The following is a 16,329-nucleotide window of genomic DNA, read 5'->3' on the forward strand; positions in this document are numbered from 1 at the left end:
TATGCAAGCCTTTCTATTCAAACAAGTAAAACTTAAGTTGTAATCAATAGCTGGGCACTGAAAGGGAGCCTCAGTTTGGAAAAAAAAAAAAAACAACTATATAACCAACTTGATAGATGTCTCTTTAGAGGTGGAATCTGCTACAAGAGAGAGACCTAAAGAGAACAAGCAGGAAGAATGGGACAGGTACAACAGGAATGATTGAGTTTGTTTTTGGGAAGTCGAAGAATCACAGAATAATTGAGGTTGGAAGGGACTTTGGGACATCATCCTGTCCCAGCCCATCTGCTTAAAGCAAGGTCAGTTAGAGCCATCAGTAATGTGTTCAGTGGGGTTTGGAATATCTCTGAGGATGGTGACTTAACCTCTCTTGGCAAGCTTTTCCACTGTTCAGCCACCTCACAGTAAAATAAATAACTAAATCCCCTGTTTCTAAGTGGAGTTTCCTGTGTTTTAATTTGTGCTTACTACCTGTTGTTCCATCACTGAAAACTGCTGGGGAGAGTCTGGCTTCATCTTCTTTAACCCTTTATACCCACTTCAGGTATTTATACACACTGAGAAGATCCTCCCAAGCTTTCTCTTTTCCAGGCTTGACAATTCTAGTGCTCTCAGCCTCTCCCCATATGTTATGTTCCAATCACTTTATCATCTCTATGGCCCTTTGCTGGTGTCACTCTTGATTTGGGGAGCCCGGAACTAGACGCACTGGCACACCAGATGTGGTCTTACCAGTGTTGAGTAGAGGGGAAGGACCACCTTCCTTATCCTGCTAGTGATGCTTTTCCTAATGCAGCCTAGGATGTTGGCGATGTTTGTTTTTTTTTGCTGCAAAGAAGCATTGCTAGTTCGTGTTCAACAGGACCAGTGTTTTCTACGAAGTTGCTTTCTGTTCAGCTGCCTCCCAGCCTTTACTGGTGCATGGATTTATTCCTTCCCAGGTGTGTAATTTTGCACTTCCCTTTGTGGAACTTTTGTTTCCTCCACATTTGCTGAGGGTGAGCTTGGTCCCATTGTCCAGGTCGTAAATGAAGAAGTTAAACAGTATTGACCAACTATGTACCTCTAGGGTACAGCACTACTCACTGGCCTTTCACTGGACTGTGTACCGCTGATCACAACCCTTTGAGCCTCACAGTTCAGCCAGATTTTTGGTCCACCCCACAGTCCTCTATCTGGCCTGCATTTTGTCTTGTCTATGAGGATATTATAGGGCACGGTGTCAACAATCAGCATCCACTGCTGTCTTCTCAAATACCAAGTCATCTTGTCATAGAAAGCTGTCAGGTTGGTCAAACATGATTTCCTCTTCATAAATCCATGCTGATTAATCCAAATCACCTTCTTGTCCATAGTATGTTTGGAAATGGCTCCTGTGGGAATTTGCTCCCTTACCTTCTCTGGGGTTGAGATGAGACTAACCAGCCTGTAGTTTTCTTGGATCATCCTTCTTGCTCTTTTGAAGAAAGGAGGGACAATTGCTTTTTTCAGTACGCAGGAATGTGGAGAGTCACTCAAAGGAGTTGAGTGACCTTTTAACTTTTACATGGCACAGCATGGGCTTCACTGAGCTCCAACGTAACTTCAGAGATTTATCAGAAATTTCAGTTTTGATGAATGATTTTTCTCTAGTGCATAGAATGAACGGGAAGAGAAACTTCAGTTTTTCAACATCTCTGTAGATGCTTAACACTTCTTGTATTTCTTGTAATACTTCTTGTAATTCATCCTTGTAAAAATAACCATTTATATTTACACAGATAGTGGTACTCAGTCACTGGTCTTCCTTCCACATGAAACAAGTAGTTCTGTGGTCTAGCTCATTGCTTAGGCCTCAGAGAAACACAATCTGTTACTCTATTTGAAGACACAAATACTTTGTGCTTTATGACAGAGCTTTTTTTTTTTTACCTACAGCATTAATCATTCAAGTTAAATAGACATATGCTTTAAATGCAGTCAATCTATTTGACTAAAAAGATCCCTATTATTTACTTAATTTTAACTGCTGTGGTCATGTCTTTCCAGTAGTTTTGCAGAAACAATTTTCTAGCCTAAATTTTCTTCAGAAGAAGGGAGAAAGATCTATCCCAGTGATGGAGAGTGGGAAGCTTTGGGGTTTCCTTCTTATATTTTTATACAGGACAATGTTCTGTGAAAGTGTCTGCTCTGAAACTGTCAAAACAGAGTGAAAGGTAGAAGCCTTGAAACAAAATGACTAAGCATACTCATGCACGAAAATACCTATATCCACATTCACAGAATTAAAGAGAACAAAAGTAATGCAAAAGAATGAGCTTGAGTCAGTGGACATAACTTAGACCTTTGGAGGTTTTCCATATGGCCAGAATGCATTCCAGAGAGGAACAGGTGAAGGGGAAACAGGGAATGCATCTGCATTAGTGTTTTAATTTGGACAAGGAGTGCAATTTGGAAATTAATCCCCTGATTATTCTCACAGACTGCACTTTGATTTGACTTGTGAAAAAAGTTTGGGTCAAGGAAGCTGAATTGCTTTTGGATGAAACTAAACTGGAAGTGCAGTCCAGCTGGTGTGGGACTGCGGGATCAGAGTAGAGCTGTTCCAAAATAAAACTCCAGAAATGTACACAACGTCAGTACTGGGTCTACAGACCTGTCTTACTTCCTAGCTTCACCTCTATCCCATTGCACTGCTTGCCAATGTGGACATAGTACAGCAAATCGGATTAAGGAAGGTACAGTGAGAGTTCAAAGACAAAGGGAAAAGGCTGTTACCATTTGAAAAGACACCATAACAAAAAAGAAACAGGCCAACTGCTGTATTTCTGAAATGTCTGTGCAAGGAGTTTTTAGAAAGATAAGAGTACAGGAGGTGAAAAATGGATCTGTCACAAAATATGAATCTGTTTTGGCATGTATTTCCCTCAGTGAAGCTTAGAAGCCTTAAGACAACACAATAAGCTTAATCCAAGCTAAAAGAGAATAGACCTATCTTGAAATACAGCTTTCATAAAGGAATTATTTTAATTTTCCTTGAATGTGTACAATATGAACAAGTGTAGAAAATGAAGAAGCAGTAAAAGTCTTCAAGAAGGAAAAAAAGAAACAAACCAAGAAGAAACTTATATTGATAGAAAGGGAAGCATTTATATGGCTTTTTATTGATCAAAGGTGCAAGAAAACACACATCCTAAGGCGTTAAAGGAATAGCTGTTACATTCACTAAACTCAGAATTATTTTTGGAAAACAGTGAGATGGAGAATTCTTCAGAAGGAGTTAGCTTAGAAGCTCTTCTGTCTTTCATATGAGAGCTGTATGAAATGAACATACAAACAAATACTGGAAAAATTATTAGACCTTTAAGAATTAAATAGTAACAAAATAAACCTTGTCATATAAAATGGGCTTTCTTTTGAACTGGTAGATTTGCTCTTTGGTTTTAGTAAAGCAGTTTGATTTCTGGTTTGCATGAAGTCCTGAAAGAAGTAAATTATCCTGACTCAGAAATCTCTTATGAAATGAAAGCTGGCTTGTAATTGAACTTGATTGGAAGGTCACTGCTCAGGGTACAAGAGGCAGTTGTCTTTGGAGATCACCTGTTTCACTTTATTCACTCTATTTCTCAATATTACTGCAAATATCAAGAGGAATACAATTTCTAAGGAATGAATCCTTAGGTAACTTCGTATTTTAACTTTCATGTTAAATATATTTTGTTTTCTCTTGATACATTTTAGTAGCAGTACGGCAAGCATTTGTGAAAGGCCTGAAATGTTAGGAATGGAAGGCATTTGTGCACACTTACGTGTTAGGAAAATTGGTTTTACACAAATGTATATCCTCAGAGCCACTCATTTTGTTATTGTATCTGGAAACTTGAAGATCTGTTGAGATACCTTTGTTACAACTTGTATCTTGCTACTAGTTTAGTGTACTCAACCTTTTTAGGACACTCTTAGCTTGGTCTAACTTTGAAGTTGGGCCTGTTCTGGGAGGGTGTTGGACAGGATGACCTCCAGAGGTCCTTTCTAGTGTAAATTACTGTGTGGTTCAATTAAAAAAACAAAAACAAACAAACAAAACCCCCAAAAACCAAAACCATCAAACATTTGGCAGGAAATTAGAAAGTAATCCATAGAAGTGCATTCTCATTTTAAGATAACCTTGTTTCCTCATATGCTCTTACAGTAACACATTTTTATTTATGTTTCAGATCATTTTTAGATAGTTTTTTTTAAAATACACAGCATAGGAGAGAACAAAAATATAAGTAGGAAGGTTCTGAGAGATAAGATATAAATGCTGCTTGATAGTAGTTTAGACTATGTTCAGAAACACCTGAGAGTAAAACCAAACAAGCTTTTCTCATCCTGTGTGAAATTTTTCACAAGCTGTTGTACCACAGCTTTAAATTTGCTGACTGTTCTATGTATTTTGTCTCCCTGTCTTTAATTTTCTAGGTACTTTATAACTGGCAAAATTTTGGGGTTTGTGGTGTGTTGTTTGTCTTTCAAGTTTTGTATGTGTTTTATGTGAAATAACTTTTAATCCTTTAATATCTTTGTTTTAAATATGGAAATGTTAATTTGTGGCTTTTTTCTGACTATTTCTACTTTTCTGACTGTTTCTACTAACTTCTTGCATTTAAGGAAAACTGAAAACTGCAGAAAGATGGGTAAAAGGGAGGTGATATGAAATATGTGTTCCAGGCAATCATCAGTTAATAGATTACAAGTAAGAAAATTACTTAAAGGGGAAACATTAACTTTACAATTTTGATGCAATATTTTTGCTCTGGATGATCACATTAAGATTATTTCATTGCCCTAATGAAAAATTAATTGAATAGCATTAATAAGTAGCTTATGGATTTGTGTGACCATCTCTTCTCACTACTGTGTCATATAGCTAAAGCAGTGATAAGTGCGTCCAGATAAATTCTTTCCTTTCCCTTCCTATGGCAACAGGTAGGAAGAGACTTTGGGTAAAGTTCTTCAGAAGATTTTTTTTTTTCATGCTTTCATGGTAAGGTCCAAAATAACCTTTTGCTAACACCAGTGTTAATATTTGACTGAGATACTCAAGACTGGGATTTTTGCTTTGTAGGAGCCTTAGCCAGCTGAAGTGTAAATGTAGCTGTAGGGCTAAATGAGATTTTATAGGGCAGACAGAACAAAAAATATTGCCGCTCTTGGTAAGTCTGTGTTTTGTAACTGTCTTGGACTTATCTTCAATGCTTCTTTGTGCTTAAAGTTGTTCTCTGTGATAAAATTTGAGTAGCATTGAGAAATACAATCTCTGAATTACAAAACAAATGCATGTACTTCTACAGTTAGGGCACAGTCTTTCCTTAGGTAAACCATAACCAAGGCTGCATGCTATAGGATATTGTGTTTATGGAACAGCTGCAATTCAAAGAAAACACTAATGCTTTTGGATATTTGGTGAGCTTACTGTTCATGCACAGTTTGACAGTGACTGCTTGTAACTATCTGGCTGCACTGTCAGCTTTTCCCTTGAGAAAACTCTCTTCCAAGGTTACCACTGGAAAATGTTGTTTATACTTTCTAGGCACTTTCTTTTTAGAAACCTAGAAACCTAACAGTTTTTTAAAAAGTGAAATATAAAAAAGCTCTTTGACCGTTAGGGCTCTGTCAATACATGTTTGTTGATTACATTGCTTCAGCCTTCGTAACTGTCTTTTCCTTCCTCTCTGAGGAAGGATGTCCCTGAAGTTACAGCACAATTTTTTTTTTTTAAACCTGTATTTCCACAGAGCTCTATATAGGACATAGTTCTGAAGCTGAACTTCCTTTAAACGATCCTAAAAGAAATGTGGTGCAACTGGGATGCAGTGGTCACAGTAGACCAATGTGGTAGCTTAACCATGGCTGGCTGCCAGGTGCCCACCAAGCCACTCTCTCACTCTCCCTCCTCAGCAGGAGGGAGGAGAAAATAAGATTGAAAAAACTCCTTAGTTGATACAAGGATGTGGAGATCACTTACAAGTTACCATCATGTGCAGAACAGACTTAGCTTGGAGAATACTAATTTATTGTCAATTAAAAATAGAGTAAGATAGTAAGAAATAAAACTAAAAACACCTTCCCCATACTTCCCCTTTTTTTCCAGGCTCAAATTCATTCCTTCATTCTCAACTCTTCTACCTCTTCTCCACCCTGAGCAGCACAGCGGAATAGGGAATGGAGGTTGTGGTCAGTTCATAACACTTTGTATTTGCCAGTTCTTAGTCCTCACAGTTTTTGCATGCTCCAGTGTGGGGACCATCCTGTGAGATACCGTACTTCACAAACTTCTCCAATGTGGGTCCTTCCCCTGGGCTGCAATTCTTCAAGAATTGCTCCAGTCTGCATCCCTTTCCATGGGGTACAGCCCTTCAGGAGCAGGCTCTCCAGCATGAGTCCCCCAGCTCCTGCCAGAAAACCTGCTGCCATATGGGCTTCTCTCACAGAATCACAGAATCATTAAGGTTGGAAAAGAGCTTTAAGATCATCAAGTCCAACTGTCAACCCAACACCACCAAGCCCACTAAACCATATCTGAAGTGCCACATCTACACATTTTTTGAACTCTTCCAGTGATGGTGACTCCAGCACCTCCCTGGGCAGCCTGTTCCAATGCTTGACCACTCTCTCCATAAAGAAATGTTTCCTAATATCCAGTGTAAACCTCTGCTGGCACAACTTGAGGCCATTTCCTCTCATCCTATCGCTGGTTACTTGGGAGAAGAGACCAACACCCATGTCACCACAACCCCCTTTCAGGTAGTTGTAGAGAGCAAGGAGGTCTCCCCTCAGCCTCCTCCAGATTGAACATCCCCAGTTCCCTGAGCCGCTCCTCAAGACTTGTTCTCTCCATGGACTGCAGCTCCTGCCAGAAGCCTGCTCCTGTGTGGACTCTCCATGGGCTGCCACTTCCTTCAGGGCACATGCACCTGCTCAGGCATGGGGTCCTCTGTGGGCTGCAGCGGGACAACCTGCCTCACCATGGTCTTCTCCATGGGCTGCAGGGGAATCTTTGCTCTGTTGCTTGAAGTACCTCCTCCCCCTCCTTCTTCACTGACCTTGGAGTTTGCATAGTTGTTTCTCACATTTTTTCCCTTGTTTCTCACACAGCTGCTGCACAGTGTTTTTTACCTTTTCTTAAATATGTTACCACAGAGATGCTACCAACTAACTTTGGCCAGCGGTGGGTCCGTATTGGAGCCAGCTCTGTCCAACATGGGTGTAGCCCCTGGCCTCTTCTCACAGTGGCCACCCCTGCAGCCCCCCTCCTACCAAAACCTTGCCATGTAAATCCAATGCAACCACCTACTATGGAGGCAGGTTTGGGGCTAAATTTGATTGGTTGTCTTTGATAAGTTAAGTAAAAATGTTCTATACGCATACCCTTAGGGATTTGTTACTCCATTAAGAAAAGGCAACCAACAGTGATTTAAAAATCTTGACCTATGGGGTAAGCTTCCAGAAGAGGGGACCTAGGAACATAGTTTAGCCCATGATTATTTGGATAAAAGAGCACAAACCCTTATAAACAAACTTTTACTTTACGAGTGCATTGTCAGCCCATGATAACACCCGAGTACTTTCAGCCACAAAAGGAATAGGCTTCAGTACCTGGTTTCTTGAATGAGAAGCAATTTGTCTTGCTTTGTGAGTAGAAAGGTAACTGCTTACCTTCCAGTCCCCAGATTGTAATGTTGTTCTGGTTGTGCACTACCACTGAAAAATTTTCCTGAAGCCTCATCTCAAAAGTATTAAGATGAAATGTAGTTCTGAGTCAGTGCAGTATTGTATTGAAATTATATTATTACTACAAGTTTTTTCTAAAGAGTTTAAAAAGCCAAAATGAATTTCTAAAAGTAGTGGTTTGTAAAATGCAGGAGTTAATCCAGTTAATGTCCAGTTAATACCAGTAAATTCAGCAGTTTAAAAATGTACGTTTGTGGTAGTTACAACAGTACCAGTTTCATGGTCTTCTCTATCTTCCAGTTAAATTCTCTCTACTGTGGGTTAACATGCATGCCAAGTTTAATGTATCCTGTTTTCCAACAGTGATGTTTAAGAACTAGCCATTTTAAGTATTGCTCTATTTCTAAGATGACAGCAGCAAACCAGTTTTAGCTTAGTGGTTTGCATATATGAATTGTTGTCCTCTTTGAAATGGATTGTACCATGAGAAGGAAATGGCTGAAATAAAAATAGACTATCTCTTTGTTTTCACAAATGGTTTTAATTATCTCATGCACTCTCTGCAGTGGCTTTTCTTGCCAGGCTTTTTGGAATCAAGCAAAAGGCATATGATGTTCGTGTACGCTTTTGCCTGTCTTTCCCTCTTTGAGCATTTCTTAAAAGTTAGTAAAAGCTAACATCCTTTTAGTTAGGAAGTTAATTGGCAAGTTATCCAAGTTGGTGGCAAACCTGTTTTGTCCCTTTTGTCCTGCCTGCCACAGTTTCAGTCTAAGAACAGCTTGAGGTTGGGCAATTACTGATGCACTGCTGAAAGGGGAAAAAGCTGTCAAATTTTTTTTTTTAAATTTTGTATATTGCAGTACTGTTTCTATTGTTCCTTTATATGTCTTTTTTCCAATTCTTTTATTCAGTATCAAATAATAAACAGTCACATGAAATACTTCTGCTGAGGTGCAGGTTATACAAGCAGCTTCTTGGTGCATAGAAATGCTAATGACTGAATTATCTAAAATTTTGATCTAAGTTTTTGGTTTGGGAGGCCTTGAAGACATAGTTTAATTTGGATTGCAAGCAGTGTTGTTGAAAGCATTTTTCTCTGCAGATTGAAGTTGATGGACCAGTTTTTCTAATCTGCGCAGTTTGCACAAGGAACACTATATGCTATAAGGATCACAATACCAGGTGATCCCTGGTATTGAGGTGAAAGTTACAACATGAATATCACTGGGTGTCTGGCCATAACATTTTCAGAGTTATTCTGTCTTTCTTTGGGCAGTCTCTTTGTTTTGGTAGGTTAAATGTTTTTCAGCTTTTCCAATTTAGAAACTTTGGATTCAGAAGTTTCCCATATTTGGTTCTCTTTTGAAGTTGTAGATATTTAGGAAACACAAGGAATAAGCAATGAGGATTAGTGTTGCATAAATAATTGAGTGTTTTAGGAAAGGTGTTTAAAGCTGTTAGTCTGTAGTTCCTTAGTCTTTGCAATGGTAATTTTAAATCAGTTCATGACACAGAGTAGAGCCATCTTTTGATCCTGTTGTAGGATATCAATATGGTGTCAGACTGATTATCGTTCATGTTGTGTATGAGGTTGCAGGAAAGCAGTATAACAAAACTCAGCGTAAGACTGTACAGGGAGAGGATGTGGTATTTGCTTTTAAAGTCGCAAATTAATTTTACCCACTCACACTCATGCTGTCATACATTTATTTATGCTTTCTCTCACACTTGTGTGCTCACAAGCACCAGGATGTTTTTGTGTGTTGAGGTGGTATAGCCAGTGTCTCTTATGTGCAACATGGAGCATGGTACCAATGGTATCTGTCAACTGATTATCATGCATCAGGTTCCTTTTGGTGACAACAAACTACTTTATAGGTGACTATTTTATACCCTTTGCGAGTCGAGTTGGTTTATGCTAATCCTTTGCTTTAGAATCTGGTTTATTTCAGCCTCCATAAATGTTAAAGTGAAGGCTAATGCTATTTGTTTTTTCCTGATTTGGAATATCCGTATCTTCACAGCTACTGTATGTTTTCCTGTTGGGCTAACAGGAAAAGGAATGACATATGTGATGTGCTGTAACCCTGTTGGCACTCTCCTCTTTAAAGCACAGGCTCTTTTGCTGGCCAGTCATTTATGCTGTAGTCTTATCAGCGTGAAGGCATCCTGGTCTTGACACAAACACTCCTCAGTTTTATTGCTGTAAGACATGCCCTTTGTTATCAATAAAAGCTATTCCTTTAACCTTTCCTTTGCTGTTATTTCTGATTTATGCACACACATTACAATTCCCTACAAGGTATGTTTACTTGTAGCACAAAAACATCCAGTAGAAAGATTCAGGATGGTAGTTCTCTAGAATAGATTTAGATAATCTCGCTCATAAAATATAAGACCGGTTTTAAAGGAGTTGTGACTTCTAACTCTGATACACCACTGCACTTTGATACGGTGTAGAAATGATAGTAAGCAGACATAGCGAGAAAGCAGTTCCTGTGTTGAGCCAAAGTACAATGGATTGTATATATTGTATACATTAATTGGATAGGGAAAAATGTAAAATACACATTTTTAAGACAGCATAATGGATGAAGTTTCTACTTCAATGCCAAGGATTTCTTATTAGCAGGCCCATAGTAGGGAAAGAACAGAAGTTGTGTAGCTCTTCTGTTTCGTGATGTATGTATCTTGCTTTTCCCTCATTGCAGCCTTTGAAGGTCATGTCACTTGGGTCTCTTCCCAAACTGATTAAATTGTATTTCCCACAAATATATTTTTAGCTAGTATATTGAATTGGCTCGTGTTGTCTTTGAGTCTGCATATCACTCATTCTTATCAGAACAGCTGCCTGTATGTTAGCTTTGTAAATAGTTAAACTGAGTGTGTACACAGCAAAAGGGAGGTGTGCCTGTGTACCAACTGGCGTATCAGTGCTAGCTCTAATCTGGTGAGTACAGTTTTTGATAGCAGTGGAGATATGACAACAACAGGTCAGTAATTCAACCTAGAGTCTGGTTTTGGACCCAGTATGCACTGTATTTCACATTTGTTCAAAAAACAATTTAGGCATCTGGATTTTACGTTTCAACAGATGTATTGTGGCAGGGCCTACTTCGATTTTACTGCATTTTCAGTAAATAGGTGTAGTGCTGCTCACATGCAGCAATGGCCAGGGGAGCTAAGCTGCATTCTGCTGCTCCTTGATTCCATTCCTTATATAAATATCCCTTGATGCAAACCTCATAATTGCTTCCTCTTCCAACGTGTACTCAACACTCTTATAATCTGTGTCTATTCTTTTCTTCCTGGTTGATTACTTGGCAGTTTCTTTCTTTCTGTATGTCTTCTTACTTGTTTGGGCAAAACTGACCATGTCCTTAAAACTTATTTTAGGGGAAAAAAAATTATAGAAATGTAAAACAATAAAAACAGCTTTGTTAAACTACTTTAAAGTAAGAAGATGAAACTTGAACAGTTAAAGTAACTGCAAATTTGCTAAACAAGTTAGTTGCCAAACCAGCTGTCTCTGCCTAGGCTTACTGGGTAATTATATTTAACATTGAAGAGAAAAGAACTCTTCCACAATATGCATGCCTTCAACTAAAAAGAGGCTTCAGTGTTTTGAGGGAAGGAGAGGAAGCATTTGTATTTAACTTCTTGCACACAAAAAAGTGCAGAATTAATGTAATGTAAACAGCTGACTTTGAGCTTTCTCTGAAATATCTCGTCTAATCTCTTAATTGTCTGTAATGCACATACCTGTTGATAAAAAAATTAACTGTTGTAAGGGGAATGAGTTACATCTTACATGCAGTTTTTTAAACAAAACTTTGTATATTTTACACTTTTTCCAAAAGTATCTATTCCTGTGTTGCACAGTGAGGTTTTCAAAATCATTAAAATTACTAGGTATGTTAAAGAAATTTTTTCATTATGCAATTTTTTTTACTGGATTATTGAAACAGCAAATACATTTTGGATTGCTACACTATAAAGAGCAGTTTAGCCTGTTCTTAAAATCAATTACTAAACATAAGGCTTACAGCAGCCAACAATGTGCAATTATTTCAGTATTTTTTAAATTATAAATAGCATGTGCCAACATATTTTCGAAGCTATGCATGTATAACATACAGTCACAGGATTTCATTCTGACCTAGTTGTGCCTTCTATGAAACAAAATTACCTTCTTCCATAAGTCAGTTTTTTAACAGATGAATCCCATTGCTGAATAAAGTAACCATAAGTTAAATTGATGTGACACTCTAAGGATCTCTTAAGACTTTGATAGCATTTTTCTCCTGTTTATAGTCCCTGATTTTGTGGGGTAAGAAACTCCTTCCTAACTCTTCCCTTACTTTGCTTTAACCAAGAAGCACTCAGGGCTGCTTTTCTCCCCACTTTTTCTCATGATTTGTTATAAGAAAAATAAATGAGGATCCTCCCTTTCTGCCTTGCTTTTTCTGAAAGTGTTTGTAGCGTCTGGGCTATGCTCCTCTAAAATGTCGTCTTTCCTCCACACCACTCACACAAAAAAAGTCTGGTGATGAAGCTTGCTGGTTTGGATTAAAATGCCACTGGAGATGATGCAGCTTGGCCTGACAGCATCAGGTCATGCTGTAGGGGGGGGGCTTCTGAGAAAGCACAGTAGTTAGAGGTGGAATTCAAAGAACTGAATCCCAGAAGGATGCGTGTACCGAATTTCCTATTGTGAGGCAGATTTATTTTAAGTGATGCTTGTTCAAACCTGCCAGAATATGAACAATGGCATATGCAGTTATGAAGTTGAGCATAATTTATCTAATAATCTAGACACTACGGTAGCATGTTATAAAAACAAACCAACCTAACTGGGAGTAGGTATGCAGCCACCGAAGAAAGCAGGCAAGCATTTGAATGATTTATTTTTAATGACAAGAAGATACTAATTCTCTATTATTCTGTATTATATCTTTTTATATGCCAAATAATTTGTCTTGTTCATTTCTAAGAAAATTATACTTATGTGATCATGCTCTGTCTGCTACACTGTCCCACTCTCTCTGTCACAGTTTTCAAGCCTTTCAAGTAATGTTCCGAAATTTCAAATTCTGGCAGGTTTCTTGGAAGTGGGTAGCAGCATCTGAGGGAGTAAATGGCAGTATCAGCTTACTATAATTTAAAAGCAAAACCAGAAAAAAAACCCCACCCAAACCAAATCCCTAAGTATTTATGAAGATGTGTGTAATTTTCTACTGCAGAAAAAAACTTGAGTATGCATTCTCAGTTGTTTGGAGTGACAGTTTCAACTTGTGGAAGTACTTGTTGCATTATAATGAATTTATAAAATGGACATGCCTAGTTTGTAATGATTTCTCAAATTATAATTTTGCTCATAAAATGATTATTTGTAACATAGCTTGAAAGCAATCATAGTACTCCTTTCCACTGGCAAGGGGTCCAAAGGTCTAGTTCAGTTAAAATCCATGTTGGTTTTCACACATGATGGCCTGTTCGCATCCAGTTGCTGACAGAACTGCTTGTCTCTTTAAGACATTTGTTTTTCACAGAATCCTAAATATTGTTTCTATTGTAATAAAACTAAATGGATATATTTAATAATGGTTGAAGAGTATATGTTGTCTTATTTTGTGATTAAGTTTATAAGTAGCCCTAGTCTGGTTTTGAGTTGAAATCATATGCAGTGTTACCATTAAAAATAGCTGTTAATACAGTAGTTTATTACCAAACAGATTTTGTTTGTATGTGTGTTTGTTATATAAACAAAGAAGAGTTTAAATGCTAAAAATTAAGTTTAAATGTAGAAATCAGCTGGATGTGACTTGAGGGGTTATTGTCTTTTGCAATCTCTTTGTACTTCTTTGAAGTGTAGTTCATTAATCATCATGGAGTCTTACTTGACTAATTAATGTGGATGTATGTATTTCAGCCTTGTTTCCTAAGAAAATGAGGTGTACACAATTCCACCTGCCAATCCTGTTCTGCTCTCTTCTTTCCCCTTTTCCTGTGTGTTGCACTCCAAACTTTCTTAATTGCTGATCCATTCCAGCTAAAAGTTGATGGAGATGGAGGTATCAAAGTTGATTACATTTCTATGAATTACAAAAAATCTGGTTAGAGTATATGCATGCATGGTAGGGAAGATTCGTAAATTAGTGCCTAGCTGAGAGAAGAGCCGCGGTGTGAGTTCAGGGATTGTTCCTTGCTGGATGCCTGGCTTGGAACCAGCTATTCTACTGGCTGAGTCGTCTTCAACTGGCAGTTAGGGGAGCAGAAGAGGCATTGAGGTCAAGGTGTTTGAAGACATGAAAAGAGAAACAGGGCTGTTGAAGTGCAGGGCACAGCTAAATTGTTACTTGCTGCTTCTTCCTCTGGAACTTCGAAGTAATGGAGCTTGCTTTAAGTGAAGAGCCTCTGCATTTTAGCAAGCATGCAATAAAATAAGACTCTTCAGTTTTATTGCTCAAAAGTAATTAGAAACTTTATGGCAGCATAACTTTATTAAATAATGTGTAATGTAGTTTTTTGTTTAGAAGTATTGGGAGGCAATAGATTCCTGAAATTTTACTTAAGCTAGTTGTTAATAAAAACAATGTCTCACTACATACACACTTGCACAAATACATGTGCTAACTCAACAAATGTTTGCAGGACAGTCATTTCAGATGTGATTAAGCTAGAATTTTTTCTGCATATTCTCAGTGAAGATGATACAATATTCATAAAATCGTTTTAATGCATGTGTTGTGCAGTCTTACAAATGCAAGTTAGCTTTAACGTGCTTCTGAATGAATGTTGTATGCTGTATGTGCTTACTGTATGACGTCCGTTAAAAATGCTCACCTTCAGTAATTGCGTTTGTATTATGTGCAGTGTTATTTCTACAGGTGGAGAACAGCAGCTGTTCTGTAAATGCAAACTCCTTTAGGCTATCCAGTATGTCTGTATTGGTCTAGACACTATTCAACTGCTTTCTTAAATCATAAAGGGTACCTAGTGAGTTTGGTAGAACTAATCACAGATCAGAATTAAGAATTGTTCTGTAAATCTTTTGAATTTAGACTACTTTTGAAATATTTATATTGAAGGATTTTTCACTCTAGCAGGCTTTAGATTTGTGTGATTCACATCTGGAATCTAGTAATAACACTACTGAACTCCACTAGTAACACATATACTATTTAAGCAAGTCGTTAGTACTTTTTTTTGGTGGTGTCTTATTCTCCAGTAGTTAATACTAGCATCAGCAAGCTGTAGGATGCAAGAACTTCTGATTTTATCCCTTTTGAAATGCCTGTGGAATTATCAATTTCACGGTAATTGTCACAGTATACAGAGTTTGCTTCAGATTGCAGCCTTTAAAAAGAAAGTTGCGATATTCAGATCCAGTCTCCTTTTACCAGTTCTGTCTTGCGTGGCATGCAGAGGATAAGCCATGCACTTGTTTAGACTGCTTGTGCTGTTATCAGTTGGTAAGTTCATCCATGTAGCCTTTTGTGCTCAAGATAAAGATATCAGCAGCTTAAGCTAACATGTTACTTTCCTTGCTGGGAGTAATGCATGCAGAAAATGACCTGAGAGCTGGCACATATTTAATCTGCTTTGGGATTCAGATTCGGTGGCTGAAAATCACATCCCAAATGAAAGTCACATCCCAAAATGTGACTGACTGATGTGCAGCAGTGGGCTGGGAGGTTTGCATGTGCTGATTAGCCAGCCCCAAAGGAGAGAGAGATCAGACATATAGGTGGATGAGTAGTCTTGCAGTAGGTTGTGACCGCAGAAGACAGTGAGGAGATGGCACAAAGGAGGGAACACAGCATGAGAGGGATGCATAAGTAGTCTGGAAGTTGTGTGCAGCAGGTAGTTTAGAGTCTTCAATAACCCATTAATTTTCCAGTGGGTAATCTGCTGTAGAGGATTTACTGATACATATCTAGTTTAGTTGGTAAGGGATGTGTTTTAAAAATGAGTAGGAGACAAGGATATCTGGGTATTTCCAAAGTGATGTCTATTTTTAGTGTAATAGTACGCTATTTCATTTCTGTCTGTTAATATCGAAGCTATATGATACATATTGTCCACTTTCTCCCCCTGCCCCCCCACCCCCCGCCCCAAACCAAATACTGAATTAAGTTCAAAGAATAGTAGGAATACCTGCTTGCTTTGGTGGTGGGAGGATCAGGGTAGCAGAGGTGTGAGGATTGGGGTGTGGTAAGAGGGAAGGCTGGGCTGTAGAAGAAGGTTGTCTTACCCTCTCTCAGAAGTGAGGTATTTCCTCTTTTAGTGCTTTGTGGAATTACAGCCCCTGTCTGTAGACTTGATCTGACCAAGTGAAAACAAAAGACATACAGAAGCAGGTTTCTCTAAATTTGAAATTCACTTTTAAATTTAATAATTCATTTTCAGCCTTTTTCCTATGCTTGTGGATTTGGGTGTTTTTTTTTTTTTAAAAAAAAAAAAACCAAACAAGTAATACTTGACATGGGAAGGTAAACTTCTTACCCAGGACTTACGACATCAAAATAGGTAGATATTTTCAGGCATAAGAGGTACAGCAAATTTTGGCATTAGAACATCATTCACTCTCAGTTAATTGGCAAATTGAAGGGGCAAAATCAAAAGACCTCT

The sequence above is a fragment of the Phaethon aethereus genome, assembly GCF_964289735.1.
Source record: "Phaethon aethereus genome assembly, chromosome: 16".
Lineage (NCBI taxonomy): Eukaryota > Metazoa > Chordata > Aves > Phaethontiformes > Phaethontidae > Phaethon > Phaethon aethereus.